Consider the following 12,421-nt stretch of genomic DNA (forward strand, 5'->3'; position numbering starts at 1 on the left):
GACGATGCTCGAAGATAGGCAGAAGCAGGAGCAACAGCTGAGGGAAGCTTGTGGCCCCGAGGGCAGCAGGCATGTCCTGGGGATTTGTGCAAGGGCCTGACCTAGAAGTCCAAAGATTGCGCCAGAGTTACTTAGACGAAAAGGAAAGGGCAGCCCGGGGGTGGGGCCCACGTGTCCCATGGCCAAGGCAATACAGAACACGACTCTTCTGGAGAGTAAGCATTTAGAGGGAGAACGAGGGAGCGGAAAGAAGACTGGAGAAGGAAGAGGGGCAGTCAGGGTGGAAGGAAAGGGACCGAGGGAGTCTTTTGCCCCCCCCCCCCTTCCTTCCTGGAATGCAGAGATGACGCTTGGGGGGCAGCTACCTTGTGATCATGAGGCCACACGCAGGCCCCGGCGCTGCAGCAGAGCACAAGGAGCAGAGAGAGGGAAGTGCTGCCGCCTTAGGAGGCAGGAGGATGGGGGGTGCTGGGGTCGCCAGGCTTCAGGCTTCAGAAAAGCGTGGAGTGGGCAGGCTGGTGCAGGGTTTCCTCATCTCGGGCCGCAGGAGGTCTGTCCGCGGGTGCTCCTTATGCCCAGACACTGGCTGTGTCAGTCCTGCCATGAGGGCGGCAGCACTTCCCTCTCTCTGCTCCTTGTGCTCTGCTGCAGCGCTGGGGCCTACGTGTCACCTCATGATCACAAGGTAGCTGCCCCCCAGGCGTCATCTCTGCATTCCAGGAAGGAAGAGAGCGGTGGGGGAGGCCAAAAGGCTTTCTAAGTGGAGATTCTGCTGCTTTGTTTGAGGCAGAATGTCTATTCCTGGGACTGATGCCTGCTTCTTGTTGGCTACTGACAGCACAGGCCCCACAGGCTGGGCATTACCTCTAGTTAGAAAGAGAGCAGCCCTGGAAAGAAATGCTTTTTTTAAATTATTATTTAAATTTTATTTTATATTCCCCTTACAATTGCAGCCCCCTTACAGGTATTCTTATAGGCATTCTTTCTTATAGGTATTCTTTTTCCTGGTCCCTTATTTAAGTTTTCTAGATTCCTGCTATGAGTGAGAACCTCCGGTATTTTTCTTTTTCTTTCTGGCTTATTTTGCTGAGCATGATCCCTTCAGTGAGTGCCCCTGAGGACATAAACTGAGAACAGACAGGGGGCCTCACTGAGTCCCCGGTGGCTCAGGGAGAAAAGCTTCTGAGCCCATCTTCAGAATAACCTGCAGCCAGGGCTGGAGGAAGAGCTCGTCATCATCTCCTAGCACAGAGGCACCTCCGGAGCTGTCTCCTCCGCCCTCTCTGCTTCACAGGAAGTCTGGACCAGTCACGTACCACAGGGGTTCAAGTTAAAGTTTTTTTTTTTATTCTACTTTAAATAAAATATGAAGCTTTTAAATTTACTTTTTTTTTTTTTTTTTTTATAGAGGCATGCTTTTTATTTATGTATTTATTTGTTTGTTTGTTTGTTGCGTTTATACATGCACTGGGTACAGTCAGAAGCGCAGGAGGGTGAGAGAATTCACCAGAGCCAGAGCGGGGAGCAGAGCAGGCAGAAGGACCGAGGCACACTGCTGAGGGGAGCAGCGGGCGGCAGGAGAGGTCTGCGCGCCATGTGGGACCCTCCGCCGGTGACCGGGGAGCAGCCGGGGATCGAACCGGCGCTGCAGAGGCTGCAGGCAGCTTCGCAACCCAGCGCTCAACCGCTGCGCCACTGGGGAGGCCCTAAATTTACTTTTAATTATTTTTTCAACATCAAAGCAACCTGACTAAATTGTATCAGACAAAATTCAGAACTGTCTGCAGGTGGGCCATTAATTTCCAAGGAGGAGAGCCAGGGGCGAGCCTCCCCAGACGGAGCCAGCGGCTTTCGAAGGCAGTGCCTTTTAGCCAAGTCAAAGCTCGGGTGGGCTCCGGCCTGTCCTGCAATGGCCCCACAGGGAGAGGACTGTTCTCCCCTGCTCCCAGCGGGTCATCACAAGGTGAGCATCAAGAAAGGGTGGGGCTCTTTTCGCAGAAGGGTTCCCCCCTCTTTTCTCATTCACGCGCCTGTGGAAATGAAAGGACAGTTTGTCTGAGAACACCAGCCAGCCTTCACGCAAGGGGGCAGTGCTGCCGGGGTCAGCCCTAAGGACCCTCTCCGTTCCTCCTTATCTCAGCTGAGGTGCCCCTTCCTTGGGGAGCCCTTGTGGCCTGCTGGGGCCCACATGGTTCTCCTTTTCTCTGGGTATCTCCTGGCCCTTTGTCTCTGCCCAGGCAGGGTTTGGCTGGCTCACTCCTGCTGGGGAGTGTCTGCTTTAAGGAGACTGATCAGAGCAAATGAAACAGCCCTATTTGTGCTTTGCATGGGGCAGAGCAGCTGGGGAGGTGCCAGTGGCCCAAGGGAGGGCAATTCTGTGAAAGCTGGTACATGTGCCAAGGAGCTGAACTCCAGTTTACCTTCTGGAGCCCCTGGCACCCATCCATCCACTAGAGTCAGCATGTCCTTGTCCTCCGGGACATTTCCTGGCTGCGGTGGTCAGGATTCTCCAGGATCTGCAAGCTGGAGAGCCAGTGAAGTTGGTCTGCGGTGCAATTCAGCTCCAGAATGCAGGGGTGAGAATGGGGGGCTCATGGTGTAAGCTCCAATCTGAGGCCCAAAGTCCGAGATCCAGGGGTGCTGTTGTCTGAGGGCAGGATGTGGTGGATTTCTCAGTTCGAGCCGAGAAAGAACAAATTCCCTCTTTCACCTCCCTTTTTGTTCTTTTAGGCCTTACTAGATATGGTGCTGCCTGAACTGTGGAGGGTCTCTGCTTTACTCAGTTTACTGAGTCAAAAACTGATCTCTCTGGAAACACCTTCACAGCTAAACAGAAACAGCTTTACCAGCTACCTGGGCATCCCTCAGTCCAGCCAAAGGTGACACATACAAGTAACCATCATGCAGATGTTGGTTCTGGGGTGCTGCCTGTGGGTGAGTGGGCCCAGCTTCACCTGCCTCTGGACAAATTGCTGTCCTCCCTAGCGGGAAAGTGTCTGGGCAGTGGAGGTGTAGCCTGAGGTGCTGACAGGGCAGGTACAACACAGTCTGTCTCCCAGTCCCCAGGGCCACTCTGCTGCAAGGCCCAGCCCCGCCGCCCCCGCTGGCAGTTCGGCCCTTTCCTCCCTTCATCTGTCTCCTCTCTGGTGGGTCCTGGGTCTGGGTTCTGGGCTACTGGTCTAGGCTGCTCCTCCAGATCCCCGGAGAGCATGGCAAATGGGGGTGCAGCTGCACCTCTAGAGCTGCAGAGGCACTTAGTCAGATGGGACCAAGTACTGCAGATTCTAGTGTTCAGCCAGAGTTGAGAGCCACCCCCCTGAGGCCTAGTCTTCCTTTAGAGGGTGGACATTTCTTGGATCACTCATGTCTGGCCTGGATGCCGCTGCACCTGCACCTTCACCCTCACCCCAGCTGCTGGGGGCTTGGCGACAGTGGTGCCTCCTCCCCTTCACTTTCCTCCCCCTCCCCATTCTGCTTGCTCCTCTTTCTCCACCTTCTCTCACCTCAGCCTCCACTTTCTTCCATCCACTTTATGGAGCAAAGTTATCAAATCCTTCAGTGTGGCAGACACTGACTAAGATGCTGGGGGTTGTCTGTGCTGGACATGGCAGCTTGTATCCTGGTGGAGGCGGGTGATGCCAATACACGGTAAACGTGAAACAGTTGGGGATGGTGCTACAAACACCGCAGAGCAGCAAAGGAAGAGGCAGCCACGGAATGGTGCTAGTTTGAAATTTGTCAGGCAAGGGAGACCTCTGAGGTCAGAAGGCATGGGCTAGAAATCTGGGGGCCCCCTGGGGGACCCCCAATGGCGCTCTGGGGGAAGAGCATTGCTGGCACAGGAAGTGGTGTGCACAAAGCTTCTGAGGTGGACCATGCTGGGGTCAGAGTCTGCTGCTTCTTCCTCCTCTGCTTCTCTTCCTACCATTTCTTCCTCCCTTTCTTTTTCTTGAACTTCTTCCTCCATTTTCTCCTCGGCTCTCATCATCATCATCACCACCACTGTCTTCACCAAATCCTTTCTGGGCCCACACAGTCCTGGATCTCTGATGGGTATGTGAACCTTGGTGAGCTCCTTCCTCGTGGTATGATTCCATGTTCAAGATCAGCAAGCCCTCCCCATGCATCAGCACACCCAGCCAGGAAGGAGACACACATCTAGGAGACAGAAAAGATGATGGCAACTCTGGGTTGCAGATCAGACTTGCTGGTCTTACCTCACGTGATAATTTTGAACTGCCTATGGGATGCACAGCTGAGCAGCCAAGGAGCAGGTAGAGATCTGGATCTGAGGAGCAGAGTTCTGTGTTAGAGAAACAGATGAAGCAATCTAGGACTTATTCTGAAGGTGACTGAGGACATGGAGGAGGATATGGATGAGATTGTGTAGTAAGCACAATAGGTATGCTCAGGGAGACCTGACGTGTGGCTCAAAGGTGTTTGGGTTAAAAAGCAAACATTCAGGGGCTCCCTAGTGGTGCAAGGGGCTAAGCACAGCACTGTGAAGCTATCTGCAACCTCTGCAGCACAAGTTCCATCCCCATGTGCTACCCACATGGTGCAGCAGACCTCATCTGTCGTGCCTGCTGCTCCCCTCAGCAGTGTACTTTGGTCAGTCTGCCTGTTCTGTTCCCCGCTCTGTCTCTGGTGAATCCTCTCGCCCTCCACACCTCTGGCCTATTGTACCCCAGTTCTTGTATGCATAAATAAAATAAATAAATCTTTAAAAAAATTCAGTGAATTTATTAATACCCACATTATTTCATCCACCCATCTATCCACCCAGCCACCCACCCAGTCACCCATTCATCCACACTTTCCCTGAACTAAACATTAAGATGACTGGATCAAGAAGATGCAGTACATATACACAATGGAATATTACTCAGCAATCAAAAAAGATAAACACATGCAGTTTGCAGCAACATGGATGGAGCTAGAAGGGATCATACTCAGCGAAATAAGTCAGAAAGAAAAAGAAAAATACCAGATGGTCTCACTCATAACAGGAATTTAGAAAACCTAAATAAGGGACCAGGAAAAAGACTAATTAATATAAAGTAAAAATCAAAATCAACAAGCAACTATAAACCAGAGACACACTACGGTGGGAGGTGGGGGCAGAGAGAGGAAGGATTAGGGTCAAAATAAGGGAGGTGCAATTGTATGGGGAATATAACCAAAATGAAAATACATTGTGAAAAAATGAAAAATGATGTAAGAATTATATAAAATATTAAAAAAATGTATTTTAAGACAAGTTATTTCTCTATAACTGACACTTTTTCCCCTTTGATCATTAGAGAACTTAAAATCAACGTAAGTTATATATAGTAAATTATGCCCTATAGAATTGAATTTAAATTCTACTTAGACTTCCTAACACACACACACTCTCATATTTTTCACAACCACAATCCCTATAAATCTTTATCCCTTTCTCATTCCCCTCCCTCATAACCCCAGAAGCCTGAGTCCAGGTATCAATGACCACTAGTTTATAATTATTTTTATTTTTCAGTTTATATGTTTTGACTCCTTATGTTACTCATATATGTGAAATTATTCAATATTTGTCTTTTTTGTTACTCACTTTGCTTTTCATAAGCATCTTACGTTTTTTCTAATTTGCTGTTTGCTATTTTCACTAGTGTGAGCTAATGTCTCCTTGTGGTTTAAGCTTGCATCTCCCTTGTTAAAAATGATGATGAGCACTTTTCCCCATATATCTGCTGGCTTTCTTTACATCCTTTGAAATAAATTGTCTATTTAGATCTGCCCATCTTTTAAATTGCTTGTGTTTTTGTTGTTAAGCCAGATAAGTTTTTTGTATTCCTTGGATATTAGCCTCTTGTCAGTTGTGGGATGCATGAATATCTTCTCCCATTCTATAGAATGGGAGAATGCTGTGTAAAAACTTCTACATTGGAAGCAGTTCCAATTGTCTACTTTCAATTTTACTTCCTTTGCAGTATTTGTTTAGTATCCCAAAATATTGCTATCATCGATGTCATGAAACAGATCAACAATACTTTGCTATATTTTATTGTTGTAGGACATACCTAAATCTTTCATCCATTTTGATTTATTTTTGTGAATGAGTTACACAATGATTGAAGATTATTCTTTTATATGTGGCTTTCCAGTTTTCCCAGCACCTTTTATTACAGACTTTCCTTTCTCCATGGTATGTTCATGCATCTGTTGTCATAAATTATTGATAAATACATGGATTTATCTCAACTTTTAATTCTCTTCTGTTGATCTGTATGTCTGTTTTTAGTCCAATACTACATTGTTTTAATCACTGTTGCTTCAAAATATAATTTAAAATCAGGTAATGTGGTACTTCCATTTTTCTTGTATTTTTCTAAGATTAATTCTCATCCATTAACATAGAATATATTTTCATATTTTTATGTCTTATCCTATATCTTTAGCTAGTGTCTTGTAGTTTTCATTGTTTAAATCCATTGTCCCCTTAGTTATTTCTTTTTGATGTGATTGTGAATAAAATAGTTTCCTTAGTTTCTTTTCTTCTCTCTCATAATTTGTACATAAACATGCAACAGAGTTTTCTGTTGTTAATTTTCAAACCTGCCGCTTTACTAATTCATGTATTGATTTTGGTGGAGTCTTTAGGGTTTTCTGTATATAATATCACATCATCTTCAATAATGATAATTTCACTTCTTTTACAATCTGAATTACTTTTCTTTCTTCTTGTCTGTTTGCTCTAACTAAAATCTCTAATACTAGATTAAATAGAAGTGGTCACATCCTTACTTTGTTCCAGATTTTAAAGAGAAAGCTTTCAGTTTTTCACTGCGAAGTGTAATGTTAGCATGGTAGGTTTGTGATAATATGGTTTTTAGTATATTGTGGTTGTTCCATCTATTCCCATGTTATTAAAAGTTTTTATCAAAATGGGTCTTGTAACTTTCTTGCAATTTCCTTCTTGCCTGCAAGGCTCCCTCCAAGAATTCCTCAGATAGTCTAATATGTACTCTTCTATATGTAATTCTTTCTCTAGAAGGGAAATTCTTTCTATGATTTTAGTATCCTTTTTTTAATATTGTGTAAATGAGGAATATTTTTCAGTTATAAGTTTATACAGTTTAGAGAACCTCCAAGTTTTAATATCTAGGACTTGAATAGGTATTAAGTAAGCACCATGGTAATTTTTAGGAAGAAAACTTTAGAATTTAATTTAACTTCAGAATTTTGAAAGAGGAGGGGGAGAGGAAGTGGAAGAAAGATTATATTGTGGGCATACAATAGCAGAAGCAGGACATGGCTTGCAAATTCATTCAACAATTAATTTCTGGGTAGCTTTGTCATGTCCAGGGACTGTGCTAGGCTGTGGTGATACTCACTAGTCTCAGTGAGTCCCATTTCTCATCTAAATGGGCTACTGTCTTTATATGCAGGTGACCTTCTAGATCTGGATTTCTCAAAAGTCTCCTGGGGTGTTGATTAAAAAGCAAAAGTTATAGGAAAGGAAGGTGTGCTCAGGAATTCACTCTGACATGAGTTGTCCAGGGGTCTTACCCACTGGAGTATAACAGCAGTTGCTGTAATTATTGTTCTTCCTCGGTCTCCAGAATAAGCCACTGAATAAGGATTAGAGCCAGGAGTTATGTCCCAACTCATACATCCCTAATGAGTCACAGAAAATGGTTTTTTTATAAACAGATTTGGTGGACAAAGATGCTGCAAACACTTCTGTTAACCTGTCCTGGGCCTTGAGGAATCTAGGTTGGAAAAGACAGTGAGGACCAACATAAGGAATTCGTAAGGAGGCAGACAGGAGGTGTGCCAGTGGGGGCTGATGGCGGTAGCTCAGGCAGGGCTGCAGGAAGCAGCACGTACATGAGACACCTGTCACATTTCTGGTCCTGCGATGACAGACATCTTCCTATTTCTCTTACTAAGTACAAATAAAATTCTGGAAATTACGTATGTATAATGCAAATATAAGTAGGCTCAAGGGTGAAGGAAAGGGTTGTATAGAAATGACATGAAGGTGGGTGCCTTGACTTTTCTTTTACTCCATGTTTCCTGTGCCAGCCTATTCCTGGAATAGAGAAGATGGCAACTCATAAATTCCAATGGAATTAGAAAAAATGGCTCCAAGAAAAATCTATTCTTTAGCTAAAGGAGCACAAAGGAGAAGCCTAGCAAAACAGAAAACTTTTAGCCAATAACCCTCCATTCTAGCAAAATAGCACAGAAAAGAAACTGTCCCCCCCCCCACAGAGACCATAAGAGCACCTATATTTCTGCACATAGTAATTGTAAGACATACTTCCTGCTGTTCTTATCCCTGAGGTGACGGGGCGGGGGGCAGCTGAGGCTGGACTTTCTTCTCCAACTGGTGGTCATGAGGTAGCATTCCGTTTCCACCACTGGCACAATGTCAGAGGAAGTTGGTTAAAACAGGGATTAATAACTTCCAGGGTCTCGCAGAAAAATACTCAAATGGCCAGGAAACTATTAAAAAACACATTCTATACCAAGAATCAGAAACATCTCGGTTTGGATGAGAAAAGACAATCAACAGATGCCAACATAAGATGACACAGATACTTGGGCTACTGGACAACGATTTTAGAAGTGGCCATCATAAAATCATTTGATAACCATTCTTGTCAAATTTGACAAAGATTCTTGAAGTAAAAGAAAAAAACCTCAGCAATGAAATACTAGACACAAAAAACCAAATGGATATTTTTGAACACTGAATAAATATATCAGTGGATAAACTCAACAGCCGCATAGAATTTACAAAGGAAGTAATTGGTAAACTTAAAGATAGAATAAAATTTCCTCAATTTGAAGAGCAGAGGAAACTTAGACTGGGAAAAATATACACAACAGGGACAAGTTAGGCTTTAACAAATGATCTAATATTTGTGTTATCAGACTTCCCAAAGGAAAGGAGAAAGACAAAATATTCAAAGAACTAATGACAAAATATTGACAAAATATTCAAAGAAATAATGACTGAAATGTCTCCAACTTTGGCAAAAGACATAAACCTAAAGCAGAAAACCTAAGCAAACCTCAAACAAGTTTGTGGTCAACTTTAGGGTTGACTTGACAACACTAAGGAAAACCTGGATAGCTGGTAGAATATCATTCCTAGGTATCTCTGTGAGCATGTTTCTGGAAAAGATTAGCATTTTAGTTGGTAGACTGCAAAAAGATACCAACCTCACCAATATAGGTGGAGATCATCTGATCCGTTGAGAGAGTAGATAGAGCAGAAAAGTTGGAGGAAGGACAAATTTCCTCTTTGCTTGAGCTAGCACATCAATCGTCTCAGCCACCAATGTGCCTGTTTTTTTGGGCCTTAGTCACAAGTGGTCCTGTTTCTTGGACCTTCAGATTAGGACCACTAGTGATACCATTGGTTTCCATGCCTTTTGGTTTGGACTTGAAATCTGCCACTAGTTTTTCAGTTTCCAGCTTATAGTAGGCAGACTGTCGGACTTTTCAACCTTTATAATTCCACAAGACTATCTCTCATTTTATATTATATAAGAAATATATATATATGTAATATACATACATATATAATATGTACATATACTATTAGATCTATTTCTCAGTAGAACCATGGCTAATAAAAGGATAACCCAAATATACTTATGCCAAGATACATTGTACAAATTCATGAAAACTCAGGATAAAGAAAAAATCTTTAAAACAGCAAAAGAGAAATTATACCTTATTTGTAAGGGGAAAATGATTAGAGCAATGGCTGTTTTTTTATCAGAAACCATGGAAACCAGAAGAAAGTGACATGATATCGTTTAAGCACTGGAAGAAAAGAACTCTAAATCTAAAATTTTATATCCATTGAAAATGACTTTTAGGATTGAAGAGGAATCAAGACATTCCCAAATGAAGGGAAACTAAGAGAATCTGTCACCAGTAAACCTAAAAGAATGGCTAAATGGAAATTATATAAATAGAAATAAAATGACGTTAAGAGGGAATTGGGAACATTAGGAAGAGAGAACACACAATTAAACAAGTAAAATTGTGGGTAAATACCATAGACTTTTCAGTTTCTGTATTATGTTTGATGTTGAACCCAAGTCATAATACTATCTGATATAATTCTCAAAATAAATAGAAGAAATATTTAAGACAATTCTATTACAAATGGGGAAAGATAAAATGGTGTAAATAGATGGAAAATTTCTATGTTTCATTTGAATTGGTTGACACTAGTATTGACACTAGTAGCCTGCAACAACTTATATATGTATGATTTAATACCTAGGTCAATAATTAAATGCTTATTCAAATATAAATATTATATACTAAATATTTAGCCAAAACCATACACAGACATGTCAAGGTGGAATTCTAAAGAAGGTACAAGTAGATAACAAAAGATGAGATAAAGAAAACAGAAATGAATTAAAAATAAACAAAATAAAAATTAAAATACTAGACTTACACCCTGACACATAACAACTACATTGAATGTAAATGGACTAAATAACTGATTAAGAGAAAGGGATTGACAGAGTGTATTTTAAAACAACACAAATGTATACTGCCTACAATAAGTTTACTTCAAATACAATGATGTAGGTAAGTTGAATAGTTGAGCATGGAAAAAATATAACATGCAAACATAAGTAAAAGAAAATATAAATGGGCATGTTAATATCAGATATTGTCAATTTCAGAGTTAAAAAAAAATTGCCAAAGACAGAGAGAGACATTACATAATGACAATATGTTATTGTAGGAAGCATGAACATAAAGATTTTGGAACAGAATAGAGAACTCAGAAATAGCTCCACACAAGTACAGCATATAAATTTTTGAGAAAGGTGGACAAGCTATTAAATAGAAGAAAGATAATCTTATCAATAAATGGCACTTTAATATTGAACAGCCATGGGGAGGGGAATTTTATGCCCAAAGTGGTTCAAATGATTGCAGATTTAATTGTAGAATGACAAGTTATAGAACTTACAGAAGAAGATAACAGAGTAGAAAATTTAGGTCACCTTGGAATGATAGCATACTTAGACATTACACCAGTACAAGTCATAAAAGGGAAAATTTGCATCAAAATTAAAAAAAAATTGCTATGTGACAAACATATTAAAGGGGATGAATGGACAAGGTATGACTATGAAAAAATATCTGCAAATCACATAGTGGCAAGAGACCCATATTTAGAACATTAAAAAATCCTCAACTCAACATTAAAAAATACAAATAATCCTTTTATAAATGTACATGAGGAGTCATTTAACTTGAGAGGATGCATAGATGACAAATAAGCACATGAAAAAATATTTGCCATCATAAGCAACTAGGAGAGTGAAAATTAAGACTTTCCCACTATATGATCCAGTTTTTCATTTACTTTTTACCACTGGAACCACTAAAATAATAATTAAAAAAAAAAAAAGACAGCACCTGCTGGCATGCTCGCTAAGCTGTCTGCTAAAGCTCCCATCTCACTGTATTCTGTGGTGAGTAACATACATAGCGTGGTAGAAATTCACCAGAACCCTGGACATCCACATGGGCTCTAATTTTGGGTCATGGTCCAAAACAGTATTCTCTACTATCTCTCAGAGGGTCCAAGAGTGATTGGTGCAGATTTACAAGCCACTGCAGAGTCTAGGAAGGAGACCTCTCTGCCTGTGCCCTGCACACAGGAAGGAAAAGGAGAGCAGGGATAAAGGGTAATCTAATGAGACAGGGGACCGAGTTGGTGGCAGAGGACATTCTTTGCTTTGCTCCTGGGAGGAGAATCTACAATTACCCACAGGTACACTATACTCAGAGAACCCTCTGGCTTGGGGAAAAGTGGAATACCCTCTGGACATAGGACATCGATGCAGACTGTGACAGAGTCAAAGAGTCACAAATATTGAATAGGAGGTGGGCAGAGAGAAATTCCTGGAGCTGTGATCTAGGGGGGTGGGGGAGGTCGGATACAGACCCCTATGGTGCACACTTGTAGTACACAGAATGCAGAGTCTAAGCTTTGGAAAGTCAGTGAGGAGGGAAGTGTCAGTGCCATGTTACAAATGAGTCATCCCCCCAGCACATTTACACTAGTGGCTGGATCCCTCCAAGCCTCTCCCCACCTTATGACTCAGCAACTTTAAAAATAGATCTTAGTACCTATTGATACCAGCCAAGGTGAAAAATTAAAACCAAAATAGTCACAGCGGAAGTAAAAGTAGTTGACCTATTTAAGAAACTGCTACTGATACTTTAAAAAATAGGGATATTTAAAGCAGCAAAGTGAGTAGACAAAACAACATAAGACACGACACCTTGAGACCTTAAGGGAAATGACATCATAAGAGAGAACTACAAGACACAAGACACGGAAGATGGTGTGACCTATCACATATGGTATTGTAAACCA

The sequence above is a fragment of the Talpa occidentalis genome, unplaced genomic scaffold (assembly GCF_014898055.3).
Source record: "Talpa occidentalis isolate TD23 unplaced genomic scaffold, MPIMG_talOcc4v2.1 talOcc4.3, whole genome shotgun sequence".
NCBI lineage: Eukaryota > Metazoa > Chordata > Mammalia > Eulipotyphla > Talpidae > Talpa > Talpa occidentalis.